At 40.4% G+C, this 27331-nt stretch overlaps 1 protein-coding gene across 1 annotated transcript in view; it reads right to left on the bottom strand.

The window, feature by feature from the left end:
* ca10a (carbonic anhydrase Xa) overlaps window positions 1-27331 on the bottom strand; it is a 222516-nt gene that overhangs the window by 40366 nt on the left and 154819 nt on the right. The gene's annotated exons all lie outside the window — the stretch shown is intronic.

The following is a 27331-nucleotide window of genomic DNA, read 5'->3' as shown; positions in this document are numbered from 1 at the left end:
GATAAACTACATGAATACATCAGGCAGTAACTGTGAAATGCTCACGTGCCTTAGCGAACCATCAGATGGGTTTTAATGTCTCCTCTAAAGGCCTGCAGCTCTAAGCACTGGATCATGGCAAAAATGTAATGTATTTGATTAAAATACAAGATGACTGCTGCTCTTTCATTAAGGTGTGCAGATGTGGAGAGTAAATGGAATAGATGGAGATAGAGGGGACGCATACAGAACACAGGAGGGCAGGAGGGAAAGAAAGAAAGAAAAAAAACTATCTGTGATGAATTAAATAGAAGCAGGGCTGTGTGGGCTGCAGCTCAGTAAAGTTATGGACGCACATAACAGTGCAGCAGTTCCAGTAATTCTACATGATGAGAGAGATTCAGCACAGATCTGAGGCATTTGGAGAGAGGTTTTAAGAGACTGCTCTGTCCTCAGCAGAAAAACAACAGCATGGGTGGTTTTCCCGAATCAAACCGTTCACCAGACCAGAAGGCTGGTCCCTGGATTATGTTCAACATACATATATCAACAATGCTTTTTAATAATCAGCATTAATATTTCTTTAACTTCTCTCTTTTTCTCATTTCTGCTCATACCAAATATGTCCGGTTAAAGCCAGGATATGCTTAAAACATACCTCTGACCATGTCTAAAGGCTGTCATAAACAAGGGGCCAGACGAATTGTACAAACAGAGGTTTACAGCAAATGCTTTTGGACAGTCTGTCTTCAAAGGCATTCATAGTGGTTGACATGTGGTGTGTGACAGAGATAGTCATTTGAGAGCTTTAGACAGAAGTTCAAATCTATGTATATTCATATTTTGTCATGTATTCATATCAAAATAGTTATCCTTTAACCAGAGATAGTGGTCATGGAAATACTGAAAATACTCATATGACACTTCGAAAGGCTTATATGGGTCATTTTGGAAGACCCTGACAAACAACATACAACATACAACAACGTTTTTTAAGCTTTGAGGACTTGTTGGATGTCAAGCAATGGAACATCTACAGTAAGACACTATATGCATCTATGCATTAAACTCTGTGGCATATTTTGTGTTCAGCAGGGTTGTTGGGCTAGAAGATGCTCAGAGAACAGCAAGAAATGGGACATTGCTGGACTATAATGCTGGTTAGTATGAACAGGCCTCCCTCTCTCGTCTGAGAGTCTCTGAACAGTGGAAATAAACTGTTAAACTCAATGGGTGGAGTGAGCAGCAATTAATTAGAGCCTGTAAAACATTTGGAAACCTATCAGGCTCCAGTACCTCAGGGACCTCATTTATAAAAATGTACTTGGATTCCATTTTCAACTTGACGGAAAGTGTAAGTGCACAGTCATGCACATCATGTACAAAAACAACTGATTTAGCTAATTACAGAAGTATATCACTACAATTAAACATGTAACTTCCAGATATAAATGACAAAACATGGCAAACTGCCAGAAATTCCTCAGTTCCACATCAAGGAAGGTCTGTATATCCAACAACTGAGGATTCCTTGACAGTCTCTCTGCATTCACTTTGGCATAATAAAAGTTGATTGTAGGATTCCTCCAGAGTTTAAGGGGTGGTAGAAAAACTAAACCCACAAACACTCTGAATAAAACTGCAGCGAAAGCACAACATGCACAAAATCCACATAATACATGTCTCCTTTCAGTGATTCTCCAAATTGTCGACTGTTGAGAGAAGAAGGCTTGTGAATACTGCTGCGGATGCTTCTGTAATGTGACAGCCTAACAGCCTCCTTGGAAATAGGGACATATCCTTCCCCTTTTAATCACATTAGAAGAAAGTGGTCAGGGGAACATGTGTAGTTTTAGAAAATGATTATGTTACATTTCTAATTCTGAGTACCTCTCTGAGCCTGGAGCAGATTCTTTTTTCTTCTCTCAGGCTGGAAGCATATGTTTGTCTTTGTGTCTGCGGTTATCTGGAGACGTCTGATGTGCCAGAATAGTGAATTTCTAAAGAGCCGTTGGAGTGTCTCCCAGATCCGGCCATCAAGATGATGGCATTTTAAGATAACTTCTCACGTCACCAAAACAAGCAAACTAAAAAGCACTGGGACCAGAGTTAAAAGGAGGGTTTTTGATTCACCAGACTGAAAACACTCCCACAAAACATGGTCATCAGGGGATCATCACTTAAAGTCCATTCTGACAGACTGAGAATCAGTTTCGAAAGGTATATTATCTCCTTTTTACTACTTCCTATAGTGTGTTTCAACTTTTTTAGGGCAGTTACTTTGAACCCTGGAGCGGTTTCTCCCTTTGTCGGGTTTGTTTGGACTCGTGAGAACACCGCAATCACAGTCGGGTGCAGACCAAATCAATTGGATCGAGCTCTTGTTGACGAGGAGGTTTCTTGGTACGCTTCCAAGCTAAGCCGGGAGCTTCGTTTGGACTGAGAACGTGATCTGAATGTGATGCCGCTGCATGATTTCTCAAAATTAATTGGTGCCTTAAAATACAAATGATATGCTACTTGATATGTATGAAATAGGCTTATGCTCATGAAGAAGACACAGGTATGACTGGCAGAAGGCCTGAGGGTGTGAAGGTCAGAAGATGGATTGAGTTAACATTACTCTGACAGCTCAGGTTCAATTCCCAATTGATACCAAGAAGTTTTTCAAAGTCAAGTCAAGCTTTCATTTGCAGAAAAAGTTTCTTTCAACCAAACATTATTGATAGCCTAAGAAAAAACTGATACAAAAAGGAATAGAAAAACATTTGGGAAATATGTATTTGAGACTTATTTGATCAAATTTATTTATCTTTATTCCACCTCCATATTTTACACACACACATGACATTGAGGAGTTTATCTTAGCTTGGAATTGAGACTGCAGTAAACAGTGAGGAAGGACTACCTTGGCTCAGTCCAAAGTTCAAATATACGCCTACCAACACATCTAAAGCTGACTAACACCAACCGCTCTTCCAAAATCAATGCCACTGGAACCAACTCTTTCAAAGAAATAGTCCCTATGAGTACTGCTGGCAATGGTTTCTGTGGATTATCCAGAGTAGTGGAAACACTGTTTCTAGATAGAGATGTTGCTGATTTTTTAACTGCTAATATTCAATGCTGAGATCCACAACTGAAGGTAGGAATCTCAGAGAAAGATATCTCAAAACATGGAACAAAACTATATGCATGGTTAGATACCAGGTAAAGGTAACTGAGAAATTATGTTTTTGTGTAATTTAACATGTAATTTATAATGATCCCCATGCATATTTCATGAAATCTTATTAAACTTGTATTAGATGTTTTGGAAGCAGCTGGAATTATTATTTTATTGTTGCCCAGAATACATCCTCTCCTCCACTAAATATGTGACTAATGGTGATGGCTTGCGGCTGTGGCTCAGAGGCAGAGCAGGTCGTTCCTTAATCGGAAGGTTGTGTGTTCGATCCCCGGCTCCTGGTGCCACATGTCGAAGCATCGAGAATCGAAGATACTGAACCCCAAATTGCTCCCGATGCCGTGCATCGGTGTGTGAATGTGTATGAATGTTAGTTTCTGTTCGATGGACTTTGCCATCACTGAGTGAATGTGTGTGAAAGGGTGAATGTGGCACGTAGTGTAAAAGCGCTTTGAGTGGTCGGAAGACTAGAAATGCGCTATACAATACAGGTCCATTTGCTCTTGAATGACAAATTGAATAGATGAATTATTAGCTGCTTTATTTTTACCCATAGTAGTGGATATCTCATAATATCTCAACAAATATTGGAAGGATTGGCTTTGGGGATGCTCTGACTTTTCGTATATTGCCACCAGCAGAACAAAGTTTTAACTTTTTTTTAGTGAAATAATAGTATTGATCGGCATACAATATGAAACAGAATGGTTTCCAGACAATGTATTTTATTTGACTTCAGTGAACCCCTGACTTTTACTTTTGAGACATTTTTGGTTAGAGCAAAATATCTCTAGACTACTAAAAGGAACAGTGCAGACATGTTCCCCACAGATAAATCGTTGTTAATTGTGCTGATTCCCTGAATTTTCCTTTAGCATTATCATCATCATCAGGTCAAACTTATTTTTTTCCAATATTTCCCATCAGTCTCAGCTGTATTTTGTGTTTAGTGCCAATTAGCAAATGTCATGTTGCTAATGTAAAGATGGTGAACATTGCTCAAAATCATTGCTAGACAGCTAAACATCACCATGATATCATTGTGTGAACATTTTAGCATGCTGACATTAGCATTTAGCACCAAGAGCTGCTAGCATGGCTGAAGGCTCTTGGTTTGGTTGTGTTCTCCCTGCTCCTCTGAGCCGCCTCTATTCAACTCACTGCTGGATTCCTCAGCAGAGGTCCCCTCCTCTTCTTACCAAACCTAATTGCTTGATGATGAGTGGCCACAAGTCCTCCACTGGGTCCAACTCTCCTCCTGAGCTTATCACTCTCTTTGTCATTCCTGCCACGGTGCACGCTTTCGCTCCGGAGCCGGCTGGCCAGATTAGGTGTCTGTAACCACAGCTGGAAATAACAGCTGATAAGGCAGAACGATGGAAGACGAAAAAAGCTGGCCATAATGTCATAGCGTTGCTATCTGAGAAGTTGATTGCAATCAAAACACTGGACAAGGGCTCTGTTTTAGAATTCAATAAGGGTACAAGAGAGTTCAGCTGGTTCCCAAATTTTAAAAGTTCTCTCAGCTCTGGCAAGGTCATATATGCGTACAAAGTGTACAAGTATCGAGAGGGTGAATAAAAATAATAGACTTTTTCTTCGCTCCCGCTTTTCTGACATTGTAGTGCTTACCTCAGGGCAAAGACAGGCAAAGGCAGCCAATAGCTTTGATGGAAGACAGGTACGGCGATAAATATTTGATGCTATTGACGGGTTGTTGTGCTCAGAATGAGAGTTATGGAACTAGTACACCCTAACATAATAAAAGGCACTCTCTTGCCAGCAAACTGACTCTGCATCTGTGTGTACAGTAATCACTGGGAGAGGTGATACCAGGTCTAAATACTGATATTGATTCAATACTTTGATCCAGAAATACTTTGGAAATCCTGCTGAGTCAGCTAATGAAAAGAGCCTTTTAAATGCAATCAGCAGTGAACATCGGGGGAGAGTTTTGACAGATGCTACGGAGCTGTTTTAACAATAACATGAAAATTGTATCAGTGCACTTTGAGCTGCAGAAATACACATTATTTACATAATAATGTTACCAGTCTTTAAAATAAACAGAGAAGACTGAATTCAAGAGAGTTATTTAACCTTCATTTATAACAAATACAGAAACAAAAATAGCACAATCAGACCCCAAACAGTTTCTGAAACCATCTGGCGGTTGTTTCTCTACTTTGATTCTCTTCCCACAGACTTTTAGTTTCTCTCCTCCAAGCTATAGTCTTGCTGGACGAAACAGGAGAGGAGAGGAGGAAGACGAGGCAATTCCCAGCCTTCTGTTCCTAGCATCAACTTCATCAGCATCGGTGCTTTCTGGCTGAGTGACAGTGGGCAGGTGGAAAGTGGCATCCGTCGAGCTCCTGATTAAGACCGAGGCCATGCCAGCGAGATGACAGCGCAGCAGAGGCCCGGTAGGAAATGACGCTCTGGAACTTGTCCCACAATGCCATCTGTTTTCTCATGAGCCGCATCACGGAGGATAGACGGAGTGTGAGTGGCAGTGTGGCTCACACACGTGACGGAAACAGACACACACACACTCATGGGCACACAAATTGCACGGACTGGCAGACACAGCCTGGGGGTTCCCATCATAATCCTAATGTAAAACGACTGCTCCATTACAGTTACAGTACAGCATAGCACTTCCAATACTTAAAACACTCTTCATATTTAGATTACAAAGACAAAGTTTGCTCTTTTATTTCAACATGGATGATTGCAGTGGTGGAAAGTGACTAAAATCCTGTACTTAAAGCTGCACTAACCATATTTTTATATTAAGAATGGATCAAATGACTATGTGTAACATGAAAGAATTGCTCATAGTGATGAACCCACAGAAAATGATCACTCAACACCGAAGTTCCCTATGCTTTAGCAAGCATTTTGGCATCTTTCAGCTCATTGTTTTGGTGTTACAGCCCGTAACGGCCCTCTTTTCCAGCCGCATCAGGCAGCTGTTTTGTTCCCTAGCTCCCTAGCTGTCCGTTCTGGGTTACTCAAGGAACATGACAGTTAAACATGGCGGATGGTATAATCCATTACTGACAAGAAATCCTATTAAATGTTACACACTGGACTGTTAAAGCATCAACAATAATAATCTACTGATGTGACATTCGGTATATGATAATATAACACTAATAAAGGAGCCATTCTGCAATATAAGTACTTCATACCAAATTATTTTTACAAATTTTACTACAGAACATTTTTATTGCAAGCAGGAGTGCTTGTGATTAACTATTTTTGCATAGTATAACTACTTTTACTTAAATAGTATATCTGAATATTACTTCCACCACTAGCTGTATTTGGACAGGACCAGAAATGCAGTCTTAGCCTTCTGTAGTCATTGGTTTACTATCATTGCTTCTCAATTTAGTGAGAGATTAATGCCCATCCTGCTCCAGGAAAGGTAACCAAATTCCTTCAACACAAATACATCAAATTCTTTCATATGGAAAGCTACTCACTTTAATAATTCACAAGACTGAGCATCAGGAAAACTGTATCATGATCATAAAGTAAACCATTTTGAGAATGCTCTCAGCTAAACAATCCTTACATTACCACAAACACGTTGTGGCCACAAGGAATGAGTTATGGCTCGGATATCCTGTGTGCACCTGTGTGACATTCACACAAGGGTCCTGAACCCTCAAACATACCCCACTGCTCACCGGGTGGAGGAGGAAAGGAGGTCATGATTAAATTAAATTAGCGTCAGAATAGTGGTCCGCTCACAGATTGCTGCTGGAGTTCTGGAAGCTGCTCCGATTGTACTGGCATCCTCATTAGCATTCAGACAGAGTGCGGGACTGCAAAGCTTCTGTCGGCCTACTTATCATTGTGTGGTGGTTAAAAAGCAGAGCCATATGTATGCGTCAGCCTGCATGAAGTACTGTATCTTATCTCCCTGCGAAGATCTGGATTCATACCACAGCTCCAGCTGCTCTACTGCAGGAAAATGCCATGGCCATTTTTCAAGTGGAAAGCCCCATATTTGTGTTTTGCTCTGTGGTCGGTGCTCTGAGTGGTTTATAAAGCACTTAAGCAGAACAAAGCCTAGAAGTAACTATTGTCATGATTGAACTTGGGAGGCTTTTAATTTAAAAATCACTTTAGCAAGTTAACAAACACATTTGAAGATGAGGGACATTAAACCCAAACAGATTATGACGCTGACATATGGTACTGTGGTGCTTTTCTCACTTTGATACACAAAGTACCTCAGCTGGAGAGCTTTACGCGTAATCAAAAATTACATAAAATGAAGGAATAACATTGTTATTTTGCTCTGCCACATTTCGGCAAGAAGACACAGAGCCAAAGTAGAAAAGGAGAGATGAGTATGGAGGGAAATAGCGAGGGTGGGGATGGAGAGTGAATCAAAGAGATGGAGAAAAAAACTTGTCCTCATAATGTGTCTTAAAATAGGGTAGGTCGCCCACACAGACACTTTGCTCCTGGGTACTTGGCTCTGATTTATTTATTTTGTTTGTGGTAAGGAACGATCCACTGGGCATTGTATAAGGGGAAAGCCCTATGCCTGGCCCTCAGGCCCACTTTATGCGGCTAAGGCAGCAGTAACTCTAAATTTAAACCCTCAATTTTTCACATCATTATCGCTCTGCCTTTTTTCTGGGAGCGTGAAGTGAGGACGGCTACAGAGTCGGTTTCTGAGTGGCTGGAGTGTGTTTCAAAGCTCAGAATCACAGAGGAACCCTGTGATGTGAGTTGTGTAAAACCTCTGGACAGTAGAGGCCTGTGGGAATGCACTGCGATAGAGTAAAGACTGTGGAAAATAAGTTCCAGTGTGATTTGTATCAGATTCACCGTTAGTGTTCACATCTCGGGGCTACAACAGAAAAAGACAAGCAGGCCAGCAAGGTTAGGATCATCGACATGAAGAAACAAGAAAAAAGAAGCCACATAGCCTCTGAAATGAGTGTGTGCTAAGTGGGGGAGAGATGAAAGTTGAGGTTCAGGGATGCTGCTCAACTCGCTGGATGCACAACTCAAAACACAGCAGAATCAAAGACTTAGAACTGAATCGGTGAAACAAAGGGAGGAAGAAAGTGGGGAAGGAGAGGACTTCTATCGTTTTAAAGCTTTTTCACTTTATCTGTTGTCGATTTAAGTCGGGACACTGAAGTTGAAGGGCTTGTTGCAGAGTCCCTGACTCATTAACACTGGAAACAAGTAACAGTGGCGAAGGGCCAGGTGTTTTTTTCAACCGTTTCAAATTGATTCTGTAGATGCTATGCTGCAGTGCCGTTTGAATACTGATTTAATGTGTAAATATTCTATATGAGTTTCTCTTTTGCCGGGATCAGACTGAAAACCATTTATGTGTCTCTAATCAAATCAGTGTCAGGACCAAGTCCAAAAAGTCCAACCTGCATCAGAACTGAAAAGTCATTTATGTCCTAAATCAAGCCTGAATCAAGACTAACAAATCCCAATGCAAATCTGTGTCAAGACCAACAATAGTCGGTCACTACACACTCTTATATAACATAATTTGAATCATAGTTAGTGAAGTAACAAGGAACTGGTATCAAACTCAAGGTCAAGTTCAAAGCGTTTTTTGATTTTGAAGTCTGAAGATCTGCGACTTGATCTGACTCACATCCAAGTCATGTGATTCACATCTTCTGCCTTGCCTATCAGAACAAAACACTTTTCTTTTCTTAATCCCACAGTGTTGTGTCCCACCCCAAGGGGGGGGGGGTCAACACACAAAGTGCTTTATATTAGGAAAGACGGGAAACACTAACTGGTCTCTGATTCTTAGTCTTAGCCAGCCTCAATTAGTCAGTAAAGGAAATGCAACAATAGGTCTCGTCGATGGAAAAGTACACACACACACACACACACACACACACACACACACACACACACACACACACACACAAAACACTTGAAGAGGATTCATTTTTTCCAAACTTTACAACAATTTTGCCACTTTTCATTATCCCATATTTATATATGTATATATGCTCTGTAGCCCACACATGCAGCAGGCACACTATATAATCATAGCCTGGGGAGGTTTATTAACAGTGAGAGTGCTCACACATTAGCCACTGCATTACTACCTCGCTAACTCAGTCTACCTTGCCAGTCCCTGATTAGTGATTCCTTTTCAACACATCCTCTCGTGGACTGGCATCCCCAGCTACCTGGGAATTCTGTGCTACAGCCAAAAACAATGCGAGTAATATGGTGCCAGAATCTGGGCCGCACTAAAAACTGAACGGAAGATAGGACTAATCACCCAAATGAATTCCTGGATTTCAACATAGACAGCAGGCTTATATTTCTAGTTAATACATTAAAAAACCCCGCAGTTGCACCAGGATATAATAACAACCTGGATTTATAGGGCTGTGTAGGTGTGCCTCGAAAAAACTGCAAAGACTGGCGGTGCAGTAATCTGGAAATATATAATAGGTCGGATGCTCATGATTGCAGCACTAATGTAGTCCAACAAACAAAACCTCTGACTGCTGTAGTAACACATGCAAAAACAAAAGTCTCACAAAAACCATCAGATTAGTAACAGACTTGAAAATTGTAGCTCTACGGATTTCTTGGAGTAAACGATCAGAGATGCGCTGTTGTCAGGAAGCATTTTAGAAGTATGTAATCTTGTCACAGACTAAAAAGATGTGAGATAGTGCGCTGTCAAACAGACCCATGAACCACCTCTGTTCATTTGATGTTCAATTCCCTTTGTTTTTGTACAACATACAACACACTCACAAAACTGAGTATAATTATTAACCCCAGTGGGTATTGCAGCAGCCCAACTCACCAAATGAAACGGTGTCAAGCTACTTCACGGTCTGCAAAATTCTGTAGCAGGCAGCTGTCTTTGGCGGAAAAGCTTTGGTAAAGCCACTGAATGTTACCTGCCCGAACAATAATGGCAGAACAATAATGCTGGCAAATAGCTAGTGAACACAGTGGAGCATCTGGCTTCTAAAGAGCCAGATATTGTACTCCATAGTTGGTAGAGACCACAACAAAGCTAAGAGGTGGGAGAATATTGGACTTAAGTATATTAAATGGCCCAAAACTCAAAAAGTCTGCTGATGTTTGCTAAGACATTAGCATAGGTTTGGAACGCCTTATTAAAGCTGCACTGATCAGCATTTTTTATATTAACAATGGTTAACTGTGTAAGGTTAAAGGGGTTGATCGCAGTGTCAAAACAACAGAGAATTACCACCCAACTCTGGAGTTCTGGAGTGTTTTAGTGCCATTCAGCTCCTTGTTTTGATCCTAAATGTTACACACAAATGCCATGTTGTGTTCATAGTTTGTTCTACTGCCCTCAAGTGGCCATCAGACTCAATTAATGCTGCTTTAAATTGTGTGGATTTGTACTTTAAACAAATATACAGTATGTTTAGACACTGGTATGAACAGATATTTCTCTATGATGCAGGAATACGAGATATCATAATACTAAATAGATAATAATCACAATAAAAACATCAATAATATAATAACAATAACAATAATAATAGAATGATAACCAATAGTACCAGCATCAAAGTGCCCTGTGCATGGTATAAAAACACGAGTCAGACAGTGTTAATGTTACAGCCACAGACTAACAATATATTGAACAGACCATACTGGCAACCTCATACTGTGAGACTGTTGCTGGGTGACTGAGACATCAACATGCAAGTCCTACTGCATTTCCAGCACCCTGAGGGCACTGACCACTGATCCATGGGACACACTGAGATGGTCAGGGTCAATATCTCTTAACGGTTTCGCTAATGCTGGATCAATACTACTTCCTTGAGAGCCAGCGCTAATCGATTGCGGCAATCGAGCCGAGCTGACTAGCAGCGCTAATGTCAGTCACTGGGGATAGTCGGGTGGCAGCTGCATCGAGGTAATCACTCCTACATATCTGTAATGTGGAAGTGATGGCCGTCATTAGGGACATCTGATCAGCCGCTGATGGATGCTACCAATATCTAGCACCAGTGACGAGCAGCTGTAGCTCCGCCCTGCTGCATTTAAATCATCCCAGAACAGCGCGGAAAGGAGTGGGCTGTCCAAACAGATAAGATAACTCTGACACATGAGACAGCACATTCTTCATCCTGCTGCATCTGCTGCTGTGGGCCTTACTTATTTAGATAGTAGTGACATCATTATGCAGGACGTCGCTGTCAACTCAGAGACTGTGGAGAACTGATTTGCTTCAAATTCATGCTTCAATATTCATTCAAAGTGGAAAGAAGTGTGCTTGAGAGAGTATTGAGCTATATCTCTGTCTATCCTCTCAAATCCATTAAGGTAAAACTCCCACCGCTCCTCCATGTATTGGCATTCTGATGGGAAGCATCCTTTTTAGCACACATCTGCCTCTTTCTTTTTTCACCTTTATTCCTAAACAACTCATTGGAAAGTGAAACATCAATGTCTTGTCTTTGGGGAGAGCACAGAGCGGGCGGCAGTGCAAGCTTTGAACCTTTAAAACCGCTCTGTGAATAACACTGAGATCTATCCCCTCCAAAAAAACAGCATGCACATGCACACACATAACACACTTGTTAACGCACATGCATACACAGATGCAAGCCCCCCCTCATACCCCTGGGATCCTCCAGCTTACTAGGACACTAAACCTGCTGAGTGGTGCTCACCACAGCGGGATGAAGCTAAATCATTAACACGATCTCACACTTGTGTAGCCATTTTGAAAGAGAGAGAAAGAAAGAGCGAAAGAAAGAACTAAATTATCCTCCTTTTTGAAAAGGATAGTTTGATATTTTAGGGAATAGGTTAGCCTAGCTTAGCAAAAGACTGGAACTTTACAGATATTAGCTGCAGTATCTGTTCTCTATCATACTCCCTCCTTTCGTCTCTGTATGTTTATGAGAATAATATAGTGGTGGAATACATGCAAGGTTTTTTCTCAAGTATATTTTCAACTTTGATAATATGTCTTTGACTCCCAGGCTGCAATTGCAATTGATTAAAAAAAGTCCTGCAGGATAGGCCACAACGAGTAGTGGTTACTGGTTCAAAGTCAACGATATTGTTTTAGACACAGGGGTTCCACAGGGCACTGTATTAACTCCCACTGAGTTTTCAATCTACACCAACAACGTAAATTGCAATACTGACAAACTGACAGTAAAGAGGACTAGGCCTTGGTGACCCACCTGACCGATATGAATTCCTTCTCAGCATGTTGCCAATATGTGGACTATGATCACCCTCAAAGAATATCTCAAAGACTAAAGAGCTGTGGGATCTAATGATGCCCACCCTTGATTTAAAAGGGAAGGGCTTTGAGCAGGTGGGGGCCTTCAGCTACCCGAGCACTGAAAGAAACTGAACCCTGTGAGTCCTGTGAGCACAGTAAGTGTTAGGACAGACATTGTAACAGCTGTATAGATGTCACTCATTGAGCCAGTCCTCACTTTCAACAGCACATCTTGGTAGGATTTTCTCTCTGTTAAAAACAAATCAAAATGTTCTCGGATCATCAACCATGCACGTAAAATAACAGGCACCACCCAGTCTTCAATATCAGATCTCTACACCCAGGCAGTTAAAGCAACACTCATCATACAGGACCTTCACACCCCCTCCATAACTCATTTCAACTCCTCCCATCAGGCTGTTATAAAAACCCTCCGTCCAGGACAAATATATTCAAAAACCTGCCATTAACGTTATAAACAAGCTATGAAAGGATTTAGTACTCCACTTGCACATACATGCACTTTACAACCAAAGTGTTTTTACTGTGTCTAAAAGTATATGTAAAGTGTAAATACATGATAAGACACATTTCCATTGCTTTAGACCCTTTTCACGGCAGCCATTTTGACGTGTAATAGTAGGGTAAACACAGGTGTTACCAATGAAACTAATTAAGGTTCCATTATATTCAGGTCAAACAGAGTCAGGGTGCTTCTACTTGAAACAAGTGATTGCTTAGCTTAGAAAAACATGGAAATAAACAGTCAATGACTTGTCAGTGACTTTTTTTCATAATAAAAGAAGGAAAGAAGAACTGAAGGACACTGAAGGCAAATCACACACTGAAGCCTGAGGGAGAAATGGTTCTACTCCTGCAGATTTTGATCATTACCTTCTTTCTTTCTTGCCCTCTTTTGCTCACACACATGCTCTAAAGTAGACTCCCGCGCACTTCTGGGAGCAGGGGAGTTCAAAAGTATGACTCGTGATCACCCATGCATACACACATACACAAAAACACACGTGTGGTATATCAACAGCAGCACAGCCTTTTACCACCTTTCCAAGAGTGCCATCACATCTTGAAATATGTACACATTTGCACGCGGAGGAATCAGGCTACATTCCAGTAACAGGTCGTCTTGAAGCTCAGGAGTCAATGTGTGTTGATTCTTTCTTTACTGCAGCGACTGTGTATTTACATCTGTGTGTGCTCAGGGTTCTAAATACAGCATGTATATGGATGCATACTTTCACACCTTTCCCAACCACATTATCACCTCTGTCTCTGCGGCTTTGTAGCGCCGTGCAGCAGCTTGCATTATAGAAGCTCTACTTTTGTGTGTGTGTGTGTGTGTGTGAGACTGTTTATTGCCAGGGCACTTATCCCTGCATCAGTTGGCCTCTGTGCCAACCACCAGCCAGCTGTCACTGTCAGCTCTTCGTGCTCCCACACACACACACACACACACACACACACATACATACATACACATACACATACACAAACACACACACACACACACACACACACACACACACACACACACACACACACACATACAAACACAAACACACACACACACACACACACACACACACACACACACACACACGCACAAACACACACACACACACATACACACACACACATATATACACAGATATTGTAGAAACATACGCTGACCCTCTCACTCGCCAGATGTGTGTAGACTGCTCTCCAGGGCAGCCGCGAGGATATTCATGGACTGAGCTGTGGTACTCTGGGACTACAAAGCAAACATGGTTTGACTTTAAGGACAGCGATCTATTTTTGATAAAAAAGAGGGGAAGAGCGACGTTCATACAAAATCTGGCTTGTAACTCTAATGTCAGGGTTCAGGCATCAGAGGTCCTGATGCCAAACTACTGGGGCTGTTTGTGTGTACGCAGGGCTGAAGTGCTTGGAGATCAACCAGGGCTCCAGTCATAGTTTCTTTTGCCATTTTATAGACATGGTCATGTGACCAACCCACTGGGGTGACTTCCCTCCCATGAAGAACTGCAGCATCAGTTGTTTCCGCAAGTGCAGGGTTCAATGTTAATGTTTTTTTTCATTTGCCTGGTCAGAAATCAACATGCCTAAAGTCAGTTTTTACTTGCCCAATTCTTTAAGCGCTTATAACCCGTTGGGGTCACCAACTGTATCTGTATCATCACTACATCTGTAGATCTGATGAAGCGAGATGGCTCACCCCTTAGCTTCTTCCATCATCAGTCCCGGAAAAAACAATGGCTTTCTTTTTTCTTTTTTACCACTTCAGGGCAATCCTTATTTCTTTTGCCCAGAAGTGCCTGAAAACTACGCTGAAGCCCTCTAGAAGCCAGAGTAATAGTATGATAGGAGCAAAGCAGGAAATCAGGTCATGTTAGAGTGACAAAGTCGGTGTAGGGAGGAGGTTAGGGTTGGTGGATCAGTCAACTATGGGAAACCTGGTTCCTCATAACTAAATACTGGAGGAGATAGTTAAGAAAGTTGACACAATGCTGTTACTCCCAGGACTAAAAGTAGGACAAAAAATGGGTCAGTCTGAGAATTTTTGGCCGGTTAAGAGTGATTTCCTACTCAGAGATGCTTGATAAATATAGGCCCTGCATGGACGCCTAAAATAACAAAGTATCTGTACAATAAGCATAGTACAATTATGAATCCCAGAGAGCAATGCAGTAAGAAACATCCACTAATGCAACTTTCTGCATGCATCTCTGGTTCATGTACAGAAAGATTTATCTTCAATGTGTCAGTTTCATTCTGTGTAACCATGATATCAATAGCCAGTTGAATAAGGAGACAGACAGTGAGAGCATTCTGTTCCTGATTAATCTGAAGAAGGGGGAAAAAGAAAAGAAGACATGCACTTTTATATTTTGGATCAATTTTGAATCAATCCTGGGACTACAGTGCGGCCGTTTGTTACTGATTGCGATAGAGCGAGTAAGAAGAGTATGATTTCATCACTCCAGCATGTGTCTTTTTCACTTCAACGGCTAATGAGTCTCATGGGGCGGCGTAGGATTTAGTGCCGTTTGAAAGTAAAATTGATTTGCAAGAAATAATTGAAAGATAAAGTTAACTTTTTCTGTTCAATTATATAGGAGATGTGTAAGTATTTCATGTGTTGAGAAACACTGACTTTATAATTGAAAGTAAACTTCTAAATGCACTCTTGCAGTGGGAACAAGCAGCTCTCCACTCCAGACTTCACTTCTTTAACCTGATCTTTTCTTTTCACAGTGCGACCAGGATGTAAAATTCATTTAAATTACTCTCTATAAATGCGTATGACTAATTTGTCTATTGTTTCTCAGGCCGCTCTGTTCATTATTCAATCTGGCTTGCCACAATTGATTAGGCCTTATTCAGTGGTGTAGTGGTGCCTGAATAAGTGGGTATACTCTTAATTCATGCCCCCAATTCTGTTCTAAAGTGGCCCGAAAAGGATAAAGTGTGTGACATGTAAGACTATTGTTGCATATGTAGCTCACAGTAGCATTCGAACATTGTCACTTAACTTCTGCTGCTTGACTTCAGGGAGTAAAGATCAATATGAAATTAACATTAGCCACAGATGAGGAGCAGATTTGCTTGGGACTTGTACTGGAACACAGTCAGTGTACTGTCAGCTCCAACTTCAGACTTCTGAGATACATGGATAACACCAGAATACTGGTTTTGTGTACGTTGTGCAAGTTCAGAGCTGACGCAAGGAGGTGATTAGCCTAGCTTAGCAACAAAAAAGAAAAGGCAATGAAAAGGGAACATCAATATAAAAACAGTTTATGGGGAATTATGTGCAATAATTAGCCGTTTCTTGATGAACAATAGTTGAATCATTGACCAGAAGCTTCTGCATCGTGTGTCCTACAGCACCATAGACCAAAGATGGTCGGTTAGCGCAGGTTTTGCTTTCTGCCTTTTGTTGGATTCAACAAACAACATACAACATGTAATTTACTCGGCTTTAGAGGAGCTGGTAGATATATTTTTTTCACTTCAGAGGTAGTAAGGCTAGCTGTTTCCCTTTGCTTACAATCTTTATGCTTCTTTATGCTAGGCTAAGTGCCTGCTACCTCCAGCTCTGTACTTAACTAAATTCCCTGTTTCCCAACATGTTGAACCATTCCATTAAAGCATGTGTCATACATAAAGGACAGCAAGGTTGTTTTTGGTGCTCTGTGATATTCTCTGCCTGTTAACTTAAAATTACTTTCTTTTCCTGAAAGATTCAGAGATTTAGGTGAACTTTTACCCTGACAAGCCATCAATGTAATGGCTGAAAAAAGCATTGTAAGCAGTAACAAACTGAGATACAAAATCCTATAAAATCCTCAGTCATATGAATGTCATTGCAGCATGTTTCTTTGACAAAAGAATGCAGATCTCATCCCTCACGAGAATTCCAAATCATAAAGGTTATCACTGAGGATATATATGTTTTTGTAATGAGGCTGACTTTCTCTCTTGTTTTGCCTCTGCCTCCCCATGACTCGGTGGGGCTGGTCTCCATTGTGGCAGATCATGGATTAGTCTCTTAGCAGGGATTATAGAGTGGGCAGTAAAGATGATTAAAGACTCCTCCAATATTCTGCCTTTGGGGGACAAATGGTGAGAAAGGGAGAGCGAGCCAGAGAGAATGTGCGAGATAGAAAGCACACAGAGACGGGATATATTTCAATGCCAGCTCGCGCTCGTTTGTATTGTTGACTGCCACTGGCTCTGTGAGCGTAAATCAGGGCGAATGACCGATGCAGATCCTCATGAAAGTGTTTTTTTCATTGTTTTGAACCCTCTAAACAATAATAACATTATGAACAGACGGTTGTGTGTTTTACTTCTTTCCTGCAATGGTAATTTGATTACTCATAGGAATAATGGTACTTATTATTTGGGAATATTTTCAGCACTCTTACTTTGTATTCTTTCAATTTCTAAACAAGTCCCAACAAGAGTCTTGGGAGTTTGTTGGATTAGGGATGCATTTTTTTCTTTTCTCAGAGTATCTTATTCCTTTGTTGTGCTACACTAACAGCTGTAACACTGACTGTTGCATGCTCAATCCCCATGTTAGCAAGCTGTAAAAATCTCTGTTTCATACTTAACATCTTAAGTTTCCCAAAAATATTCCATCTTATCCACTGCAGTGACTCATGTTGATGTCTCGAAACCAGGCTGAACAACGCAGATCTCTGTCAGTGAGGTAAATAAAGACAGTTCAGCTAGTACAGCTGAACTGGGGCTGCTGGCTTAGGAGTGTCACTACAACAAGTGCTCCAAAATAAAAGACGCAATATATATGCACGCAAAAATGACCCATATAGTGTGTATTTGCCTTCATTCAACAGCTGTAGGTGTTGGCAAGAATCTGGCGATACGATACGTATCACAATACAGGGGTTACGATTAAATATATTATGATATATTGCGATACTGTAAGCAAGGCTCTCTGCTCTCAGTTTACATTTACTACGCTGCTATCTAGCGGTTGGGGATTTAAGCACATCAATCGATGTGTGTAAGAATTTATACAATATCACAGAAACAAATCATGATACCTAAGTGTAACAATATTTTCTAACACCCCTAGAGTAGAAGCAGACAACAGGATGGTAAGGGAGAAAAGAGAAAGAAGGTTATGACATGCAACAAAGGTCCTTCGTCAGAGTAACCCTGAAATTGTTACATTTAGTTACAGAATGATTCACCATTCCATTATTTGTAACCATGGAAATAGTGTAACAGTAAAAATCTTCAACAAGGGGGTCTACTTACTAACTTTTTCAGGATCTCTCAACTACATTTTACTGTACGTTCTTTATTATTGGGTAGAGTTTGCTCTGTTGCCATGGACATTCAGGGAATTCAGAGACACTACTGAATGTGCCAAATGAGCAAATGTGCTGATGAAGACAATGAGGTGGTCGAAAGATGTGGTTGAAAGCTGTGGAAAAAGGTTGCAGGGAAAGATTGGTAGGGAACAGTATATTATTCTATATATAATGTATACTAAAAATTACAACATGGCAATTGACAAAACTCCATCCACTGAAAAAGCTAGTAAGTGGACCTTGAGTTAAGCTTTTTTTTTTTGGTCATTCTAAAACAGTTGCAGGAGACATAATAAAAGTAAACTATTTTATTTTGGCGTACATCCAATCGAAAGTGTATGGTAGCCTAACAAGGCAAACACAAAAGGCCGGTGTGCACCCCAGGCAACAAGCAACAACAATGTCTCTCTGTGAGGCAGTCAGAGCAGACAGAAATACAAGTAAATACAATCTATTGACAACATGGAGGCCGCATTTGCCTCAACAATCTGCATGCACCGCTGCATTGTTTTTCCTCTCCCTCTCTCCCTGTACCCAAACACCCCCACCATGTCCCTATACTGCCCACGCCAGCAGCTGGCTCTGATGTGTATGTTTGTTTGCATGTCTCAGGTTGAATGGGGGCCCATTTAAAAATCTTGAACCAGGGCCCATCAGCGCTCGCAGCCACCACTGGCAACACCATCAAGGAAATGCCACCTATCCAGGAATTTCAAGTATATGTGTGTTATGTCACTGCGCTGGCAGACATTTATTTTGACTCGTTTACAACAAATTATGGTTTTAGGCCTTGATAGTGGAATAAACCACATATTCTGTTTTTTTTTTGTTTTTTTTGCTTATGATATGGTCATTCCAGGAAGGTGCTAGCAATGTATGTACAGTGATGCTACAGTTGCAGGAAGCATGCTTAATTAGGTAAAAGAGGATTATGCTAAGCCTGGCCAGAGGAAGAAAAAAAGATATTATTACACTTTGTCTAGCCTATTGAAATTCTCTGACCATATGGAACACACATACGTGTCTATTACAATGCAAGCTTGTTGTACTATAAATACCCATCCAGTGGTGGTAAGTACTCACATCTTTTACTTGAGTAAAGATACCAATACTCCGCTTTAAGTTTAAAAGTAATGGTTCTACAGGAAAGAAAGAAGAAGAAACAAACACACCTGCGACACAAATGTGTATTCTTTGTTTGTACTTTTCTCTAATCTTGGCTTGGGGAGTGGAAAATATGTAAATATAGAAAATAGCTTAGAAGCTTTGGCAGATGCTGTTTGCACCCCGGTGAAGGCTACAGGCCTATAGCATTGCAGGCCAGCAATGGTATTTGCACCTGCAAACATTAAATACTGTATGTAAAAACTGTATGATCCCAGAGCGTCAAACACAGACACACTGAATTGGTGGCTTGACGCTTTGGGACCCATAGTGTTGGTTTTTTACAACCTGTGAATGAGACTCAACTATCTACTGTCTTTATTTGCTCTGATTGGTTGTTTCCATTCAGGCCCGGTGGATATTTGCGAAATACCATTAGGAGCACTAGGAGGAGCCAGAGGAACCTGATTGTTTCACAGATTATCTGTCTCATGTACTACTGTCAGGATATAGTGAAAGTTTCAGCAAATATGACAAAAAGTTATTTTCCTAAAAGTTATCTACTGCAGCTTTAAGTTTCTTACTAGTTAGTATTTAGCTTCTTTCCACTACTGTACTCATCTACTGAATGAATGTGTCAGAAAGAGATTCTGCACATTAACACCTACAGCACCGTAGTCCTGATTGAGATGCATGGCATGATCAAAGCTTTCTATAAATCTGATTTTAATTTCAGTTTTTGCAAGAGGCAGGCCAAGAGAGCAACAAAGAGAGGATACATGTGAATGGAGACTCATCAGTATGCTGGTCTCACAGGCCTCCAGAAGATTGATTTTAGCAGGGGGGAGATGTGGCCTCTTGCTCCCTCTTTCTCTCCCTCGTGCTGACTGTCTCATGCAGAATAGTAATAATCACAGTGATGTTTTCTTCCACACATGATGCTCTGTAGGTCTCCGCCTGTCAGATATGTGATTCACTGGAATCTGATCACATCTGATTTATAAAAAAAAAAAGAGGCTGGAATTGGAAATAAAAAAGGTGACCCACAAAAACACAAATGATCAGAGTGACTAAAATGTGCTTCTTGCAGTGTTTCCCTTCCTGAATCTGCCACTGTTTGTGTGTGTGTGTGTGTGTGTGTGTGTGTGTGTGTGTGTGTGTGTGTGTGTGTGTGTGTGTGTGTGTGTGTGTGAATCTGCATCCACAGATGAGTTTTTTTTTTTCCATTCGCTCTCAACCTCTTCATTCCTCTTTGTTCTAAGAAGAAAATTGCCTGCTTAGATCAACAACCTTGATAAAGCCAACTGCCTTGTTGACAATGCCTTTAATTTGAATGGGCCATTAAAACACTAACAGCTGAGTTGCCTCCATCTCTCTGACTGATGTGAAGCTGCCGGTCAGAATGAGGCTGACACTGTTTCTAGGCTAGGTCCATATGTTTCACTGCGGTATGGTGGGAAAATACAACCTCTGTTTGCTCAGCTGTTAGTGACCCGTTTGCTCACAGTGACACAAGTATCTAATTTTCCTGTAGCCCACATTAAGACTGCTAAGATGTTAAAGTAATTTTCTTTTAGATTGGCTTGTTGTTTCTTATCTGTTAAATAAAAAAATAGATAGCTGTTTAGCTGTGGTGCTCCGAGCTAACATTTATGTCATGTTGAGTGATAACAGTCTCCATACTAATGCTACTAAGGCTACACTAGACTGAGTGATTGTTGGCAGGCAGTAAACAGACCTGGAAGCATAAAAGCAGTTTGATTTTAAAGCTGCACCAATCCGTTTTTTTCATACCAACAAGAGATCAGTGATTATGTGTAATGTTAAAGGGCGTCACACAGTCATAAACCCACAGAGGATTATTGTCCAATACTACAGGGACTCATCAGCTATTAACCATTTTAGCATATTTAAGCTCATTGTTTGAGATTTTATGTCCCACAATGTTACTATTTAGTTCATTGTTAACTTTTGTTAGTTACTTCCATTCAAAAAAAGCTGTGATGAACCCACTGTACACTACCTGCCACCAAACAGACAATGTTATAGACTAGCTGGTGAACAGAGTGGAGTATTTAGCTGCTATAGCTGGCGGAGACCAAAACAGAGCCAAAAGGAGAGTGACTATTAAACTCAAATGTGCTTACTTTGCAATGCTGAATACCCAAAGGTACAAAGGTTGGGCACACATATCGTTTTTTTTTTTTTTTTAAGTATATCTTTTTGGGCTTTTATTGCCTTTATTACAGTGACAGCTGAAGTTAGACAGGAAAGGGGGGCAGAGAGAGGGGATGACATGCAACAAAGGGCCGCAGGTCAGATTCGAACTCTGCGCTGCTGCAGCAAGGACTCAGCCTTGGTACATGGGTCGCCAGCTCTACCCACTGAGCTATCCAGGCGCCCGTGCACATGCATTCTGGCTATTCATTGGGGCCTGGGGTATTTCACATTGGAGCTTATGACTTTGGTTTAGCACCACAAAAATACTGCATCCTTTCAAATATCTATGTCCTTACATTGCTTTCTGTCTGCTGGATGTATAGGCAAATGTTTTCTAACATGTCAGTCTTGTATTGCTTGTTGCACTGCCTCCAAGTGGCCAAAAAAACATAACATAAAAACATAAATGGGCCATTGCTCTTACATTATGTTGTTATGTAGTGGAATGGGAAATATATACCTCTTAACTGAAGGTCTAGTGTGTAACATATAGTTTTGTTGTTTGACATTATTCTGTTGTGAAACAAATATTCAATATAGTGTAAATGATCCAAAAACCCGTCTGCATGTTTGTTAAGAATGTTAATTAATTGTTAATGAGTGAGGATATAGTTTGCAGTGTTGCATTAGACTCGGGTCGGGTAGGGAAGTGTTTCTGCTATGTCCTCCCCCTGTACATTCAAATTAGCTTGAAATTCACTGGCTTTAAATTACATTGTTAATATTCAGCACTGCTGCATGATTTTGATAACAACTAATTCATCTCATAATCCACTGAGTCAGCTAATTTGGGATAATTAGGCAGTTGGATGCAGGACCGGGTAATTGGCCTTGGCAAAAGGTTTCAGTTTGGATTTACATACACTAGCTACAAGTTCACAGTGACAGTGTGTTATCCCATTGGCACAATGGCAAGCACAATGTCTTGTGTTTTATTATCCTCTGATTGCAATCACAGGCCTCGCTTCAGTTTCAAGGTCAGCCTCTCTTTGATGGATGCTTAAAAGACCAAAAGGTCCCTATATGTACGTGCCTGTCTCCTGTGTGTGTTTGCCTGTTTTCTACAGTGGCTTCTTTAGATGGAAAACTATTGGCTGATATTTGCCCACCAAAAGTTGCTTTCCAATAAGATCTACATGAACTGAGTTTGTGGGATCCTTAAAACTGAATTCTAATATTTTAATGTGACTTAAAAAAAAAAAAAAACTTAAAAAAGTATCCGATTAAAAAAATCTGTTTACATTGTAAAATTTAGCTAATTTTTGCATTTTTTTAACTGTGAAATTATTTTTTAGTTGCTGTTAATTTTCAAGTAAAACTTTAAAAACACCTGGGCTAAGAAAGACTGATTAAAAACACTGGGGTGGGTAAAATCACCTGTACTATAACGGCTCACATAGCAAATTCAGAATTATGTACATTTTCACAGCACTGATCCTGCATAATGTCATAATTTTTCTTTCATTCTTTTATAGTCACTACTTAACTACTCTCAGTGAGCCTGTACAAGTTTAGTTATTTTATATTAACTTGATTAAATGAAGTATGAAATATAGTTGCAAATTTTATAATGGTAGTTTATGTACTGAATGTCAATTTTCTCAATAAAGTTTAATAAAAAAAAAAAAAAAAAAACTTTTCCGTATTTGTTTCAAATGTGTTAGGGGTTAGTCTACTAAAAGGAAATGATCGTGACCTTGCCCACTGTAAGAGTTATATTGTGAAACATCAGTGCAGGAGATGTCGGGTTTCTTTGATGTAAAACTTAATGACATTAAAAAAAAGAATTGTAGAAGAACACAAAAGTTAAAAATGGAGAAGTTTTCAGTTTGAATTGAACAGAATTAACAGTAAATTAAAGTGGGAGCAGATAAGAAAGCAGTGAGGCTGGTAACTGAAAATACAAGCCAGTTTCAGATAAAGGGCTGTTCCTTTCTGAAGTTAAGTTAAAAGTTAACAAGATATGCTATACAATTATGGAGTTCAAAGTTATGAAATTAGAAAGGAAAAGAAAATCATTCACGTCATAAAACAGTCATATGTACTGTAAACCTGTGTATAGACAATTTAAATTGTGCAACAGCATGTGTCTCAGTCCACACAGGACGTCCTGTGCTCATGCTGCTGTCCCTGCTCAGCCATCTTGAAACATGGGGAGTGACATGAAAGGAAAGCATATGGGCTTCCTGATGACACAGCGTGACATAAGTTGTGACACCCACCTCCTCCAGGCTGACACCTCATTAAGCCTATTTTTCACACAGTTTTCTTTACAAGGGAGATAATCCGGTCTATATGGGCTACTGTAGGACAGCCGAAATTAGTACAATGCAAATAAAACTGTGCAAAATACATATACAGCAATCAAAAATCAGCTGTTTTGTTATGACCCCTGTCATCGTGAAGTTAACTTTTCCTAAATCTACAATATATTCCACTCTCATGCCTCATTTATCATGATAAAAAATATGAAAAGAAAGAGTGATACGGCATTAAAGTTGACTCTCCGAGGGTGGAAGTGTTAGCCCAACTTTGATTTGGTCCACTCAAATGTAGGTAGGAGCATTAAATATAAATGCTTGCACATTAGAGGTTTAACAATACAGTCGATTCAGTCTGATTCATGATACATTGATATGCTCATGATACTTTTATCAAAATAAATAAACCATGAGGGCAGAAAATCCCTTACTATTCATCAGGCATAAAATGTGCAGGAAGAAAGTTTTCAGTTTCATCATTCATAGTATGTGAGATTGTCTTACTGATTTCAGTGAAAAAGCAAATATACTGTCTTAAAGTGAAACTTGAAAGAGGCAATAACACATCCTCTGCCTTACAAATGAAAATTTGAATTCTTTAGATCATAAAACACAGGCTTTCTCAACAGTACACTTGGGGGGTTTGCTACACCAGCTTTACTAGATTTGATTTGATTTGGTTTTGACCAGTAGATCATAGTGGATAATGTTAGCTAATGTTAGCAAACTTTAGACAGATGTTACTGTCAAATCAATGACAGGACATAATAATGGACAGTCTCGGTCTCTGAAAAGTGAAGCTGATGTGGAAGTACTTAAAACCTACATTCTCTCTAATGGCCAGCGGGTGGCAACTCAATTTCTTTCAAAAAGAAGTCAGATTGAACGGAGCCTTATGGAGGAATGACCCTACTTCTGACTGGATTTATGAGCTCAGTAAAAAAGTATTTTTTCAGCTTTTTAACTGTCAAACTAGGCAGTGCTGATCAAATATAAATCAAGATTCTGTTACTGGATTGCCTATTTCTCAATTAAAATCTTGTCAGAAACATATTTAAGTGTACTTTTTATCCGTAACACGAGAAAGTTTGTGACCAGGCAGGCTGCCATTTTCTTTAAAGACAAGTTGAAACCAAGCGCAGCCAATTAGCGCAGCTCAACTCGTAGTGCGTCACCACTGCTGGTTCCAAAAAATACCAAGATGATGGTGGCCCTCATGCCAAACTTGAAGATGTTTCATGATTCCCTTATACTTGTTCTGTAAGTACTCACATACATGCTAATATAGATTTATATTTTTTTAAGTATACTTTTTTGGGCTTTTATTGCCTTTATTATAGTTGACAGCTGAAGACAGACAGGAAAGGGGGGGCAGAGAGAGGGGATGACACGCAGCAAGGGGCCGCAGGTCGGATTTGAACCCTGGGCCGCTGCAGCAAGGACTCAGCCTCGGTACATGGGCTGCCAGCTCTACCCACTGAGCTATCCGGGCACCCTGCTAATATACATTTTTGAATGGATACATCAACAATTGCTTAGGATATGCAGGAATATCCTCTTTAAGATAAGCACAAATGTCTGAATTTAGTTGGACTAACTTTCTCCAGTCTCACCTTACTTGCCATGAAGTCCAATTGCCAATGTCAATGTGGAGAATGCAGCAGTTCAGTTGCATTCCACAACACAATGTCAATATAAGGTCAGGATTTGTTTGTTAGTTTGCAAGCTGAGGCAGAGTCACGCCTGGTCGAGTTTAAAAATGTTTCAACTTAAAGTGAAAATGTGTGGTTTTCTGAGTCATTCAACCCATGAATGCCAGAGATGGGAGCAGAAGGTTGAAAGGAAACTCAAGAGAAACTCAAGTTCTGTGTAAGTTTGGGAATCTGTCTGAAACACACACAGCTGGTGCTTGTTGTCACCGCAAACATCAGCCAGAGAAGTCGTCTATTGGCAGGACAGACTTAAAAAACACTGTGCACAAAGTTACATAGAAAACTGATAAGATATCTAAAAAAAAAACATGTTCTATAAATAGTTATCTTACTCTTGGGCTCTTAAAACATTGCTCTGAAGCTCAATACTGAGGCTGTTCTGTAAATAAATAGTTTTCTAATTTCTGATCAACCCACATCAATTTCAGGCCACCGACTTCTGGTTTAAGCACCACCCATGTTCAGTTAAAGCCCCAACCATTCCAAGTACAGAAACGGATCCAGATAATGGTGTACTCCATCGCTAACTGTGAGCATGTTAGCTTCTTGAGGTTTTTAATGCTTTTGATTCCTATGTTGTGTCCCAGTTGATGCTTACTAAGTCCCGCCCCTTTTTTCTCAGTTTATAGTCTTTTACAGTCGTTAGCTAGTCAACCAACATTTTGCTGACATTAGATAACTTAAAATGTGACATATATATCAGTTTTATGTTTCAACTATCTTCAAAATGCGGTTGTATTTTCAACATATAAACCCAGCACGTAGTACAAGGAAAAGGAGAAAGTTGACTGAGGTTCTGACAGAGGCTTGCTCAATTGTTATTTTCCATACAGAGCAAAAAGGGTCGAGACTTAGGAAGGATCCATTCCATACTACATACTTACTGTAAACCATTTGTAGACTATAGTAACCTTTATAGTATATTCTTTTTTTTGTTTTATCAGGTATTCATGAGCAGTTTCACCACCATCCACAAACAGTTAAAAATGATTTTAACTGTAGGCAGATGGGCCTACTCCTTGTCCTTCTTTTTCAGTACGCATACTAATGGATAGAGTATTCACTTTACCAAGCGTGCACCAGTACAGTGAAAATGCTGATTAAGACAGCAGAAATAGTTATCTGCCTATCCACCAGAACCTGTAGATATAGACAACAGATCACAAATGAAGTGCACGGACTCCTGCAGTGTGTAAATAAACGAGCTGACTGTGTCTGACACCCCGCTATGACTTTAATCCACCCGAGATGCTCCGGTACCCTGCCCAAGGCCACAGATTGTTTTGTGCCAAAAGACAACATGTTCGCATATTGCAGCGTGCCTTCCAGAGACACTCATCCAGGCCTCACACACGCCATTACACTCTGTATTGTCCTCTGTGTCCCCGCCTCATTACTCCTCATCTATTTTTAAAAGGGAATATGCCTTATTACAATTAGTCTGTTTAGAGGCCAATCTGTCACGCTCATTACAATGAACTGCATCCCCCTGCATATTTTCCTTTCCTCTCTCTTTTATCTCCTCGTTTGTCTCTGTCTTTCTATCTCTGCTGTGCTTTTTGTGACTAATTCTGGAACTTGAAGATACGGAAGGTGGAGGACGGTAGGGGGCATTTTGCATATACATCTGGACTATGTGACAGAGGAGGAAACAGCAGGGTGAAATATAGAAAGACACTCACAGGCACATGTGGCAGGGAAAGAGAGGGCTAAAAGGGAGCCAGACAGAAAAGTAGAGG

Source organism: Dicentrarchus labrax, unplaced genomic scaffold (genome assembly GCF_905237075.1).
Source record: "Dicentrarchus labrax unplaced genomic scaffold, dlabrax2021, whole genome shotgun sequence".
NCBI lineage: Eukaryota > Metazoa > Chordata > Actinopteri > Moronidae > Dicentrarchus > Dicentrarchus labrax.
The sequence above is the reverse complement of the archived record's forward strand: the minus strand, read 5'-3'. Positions and strand labels throughout refer to the sequence as shown.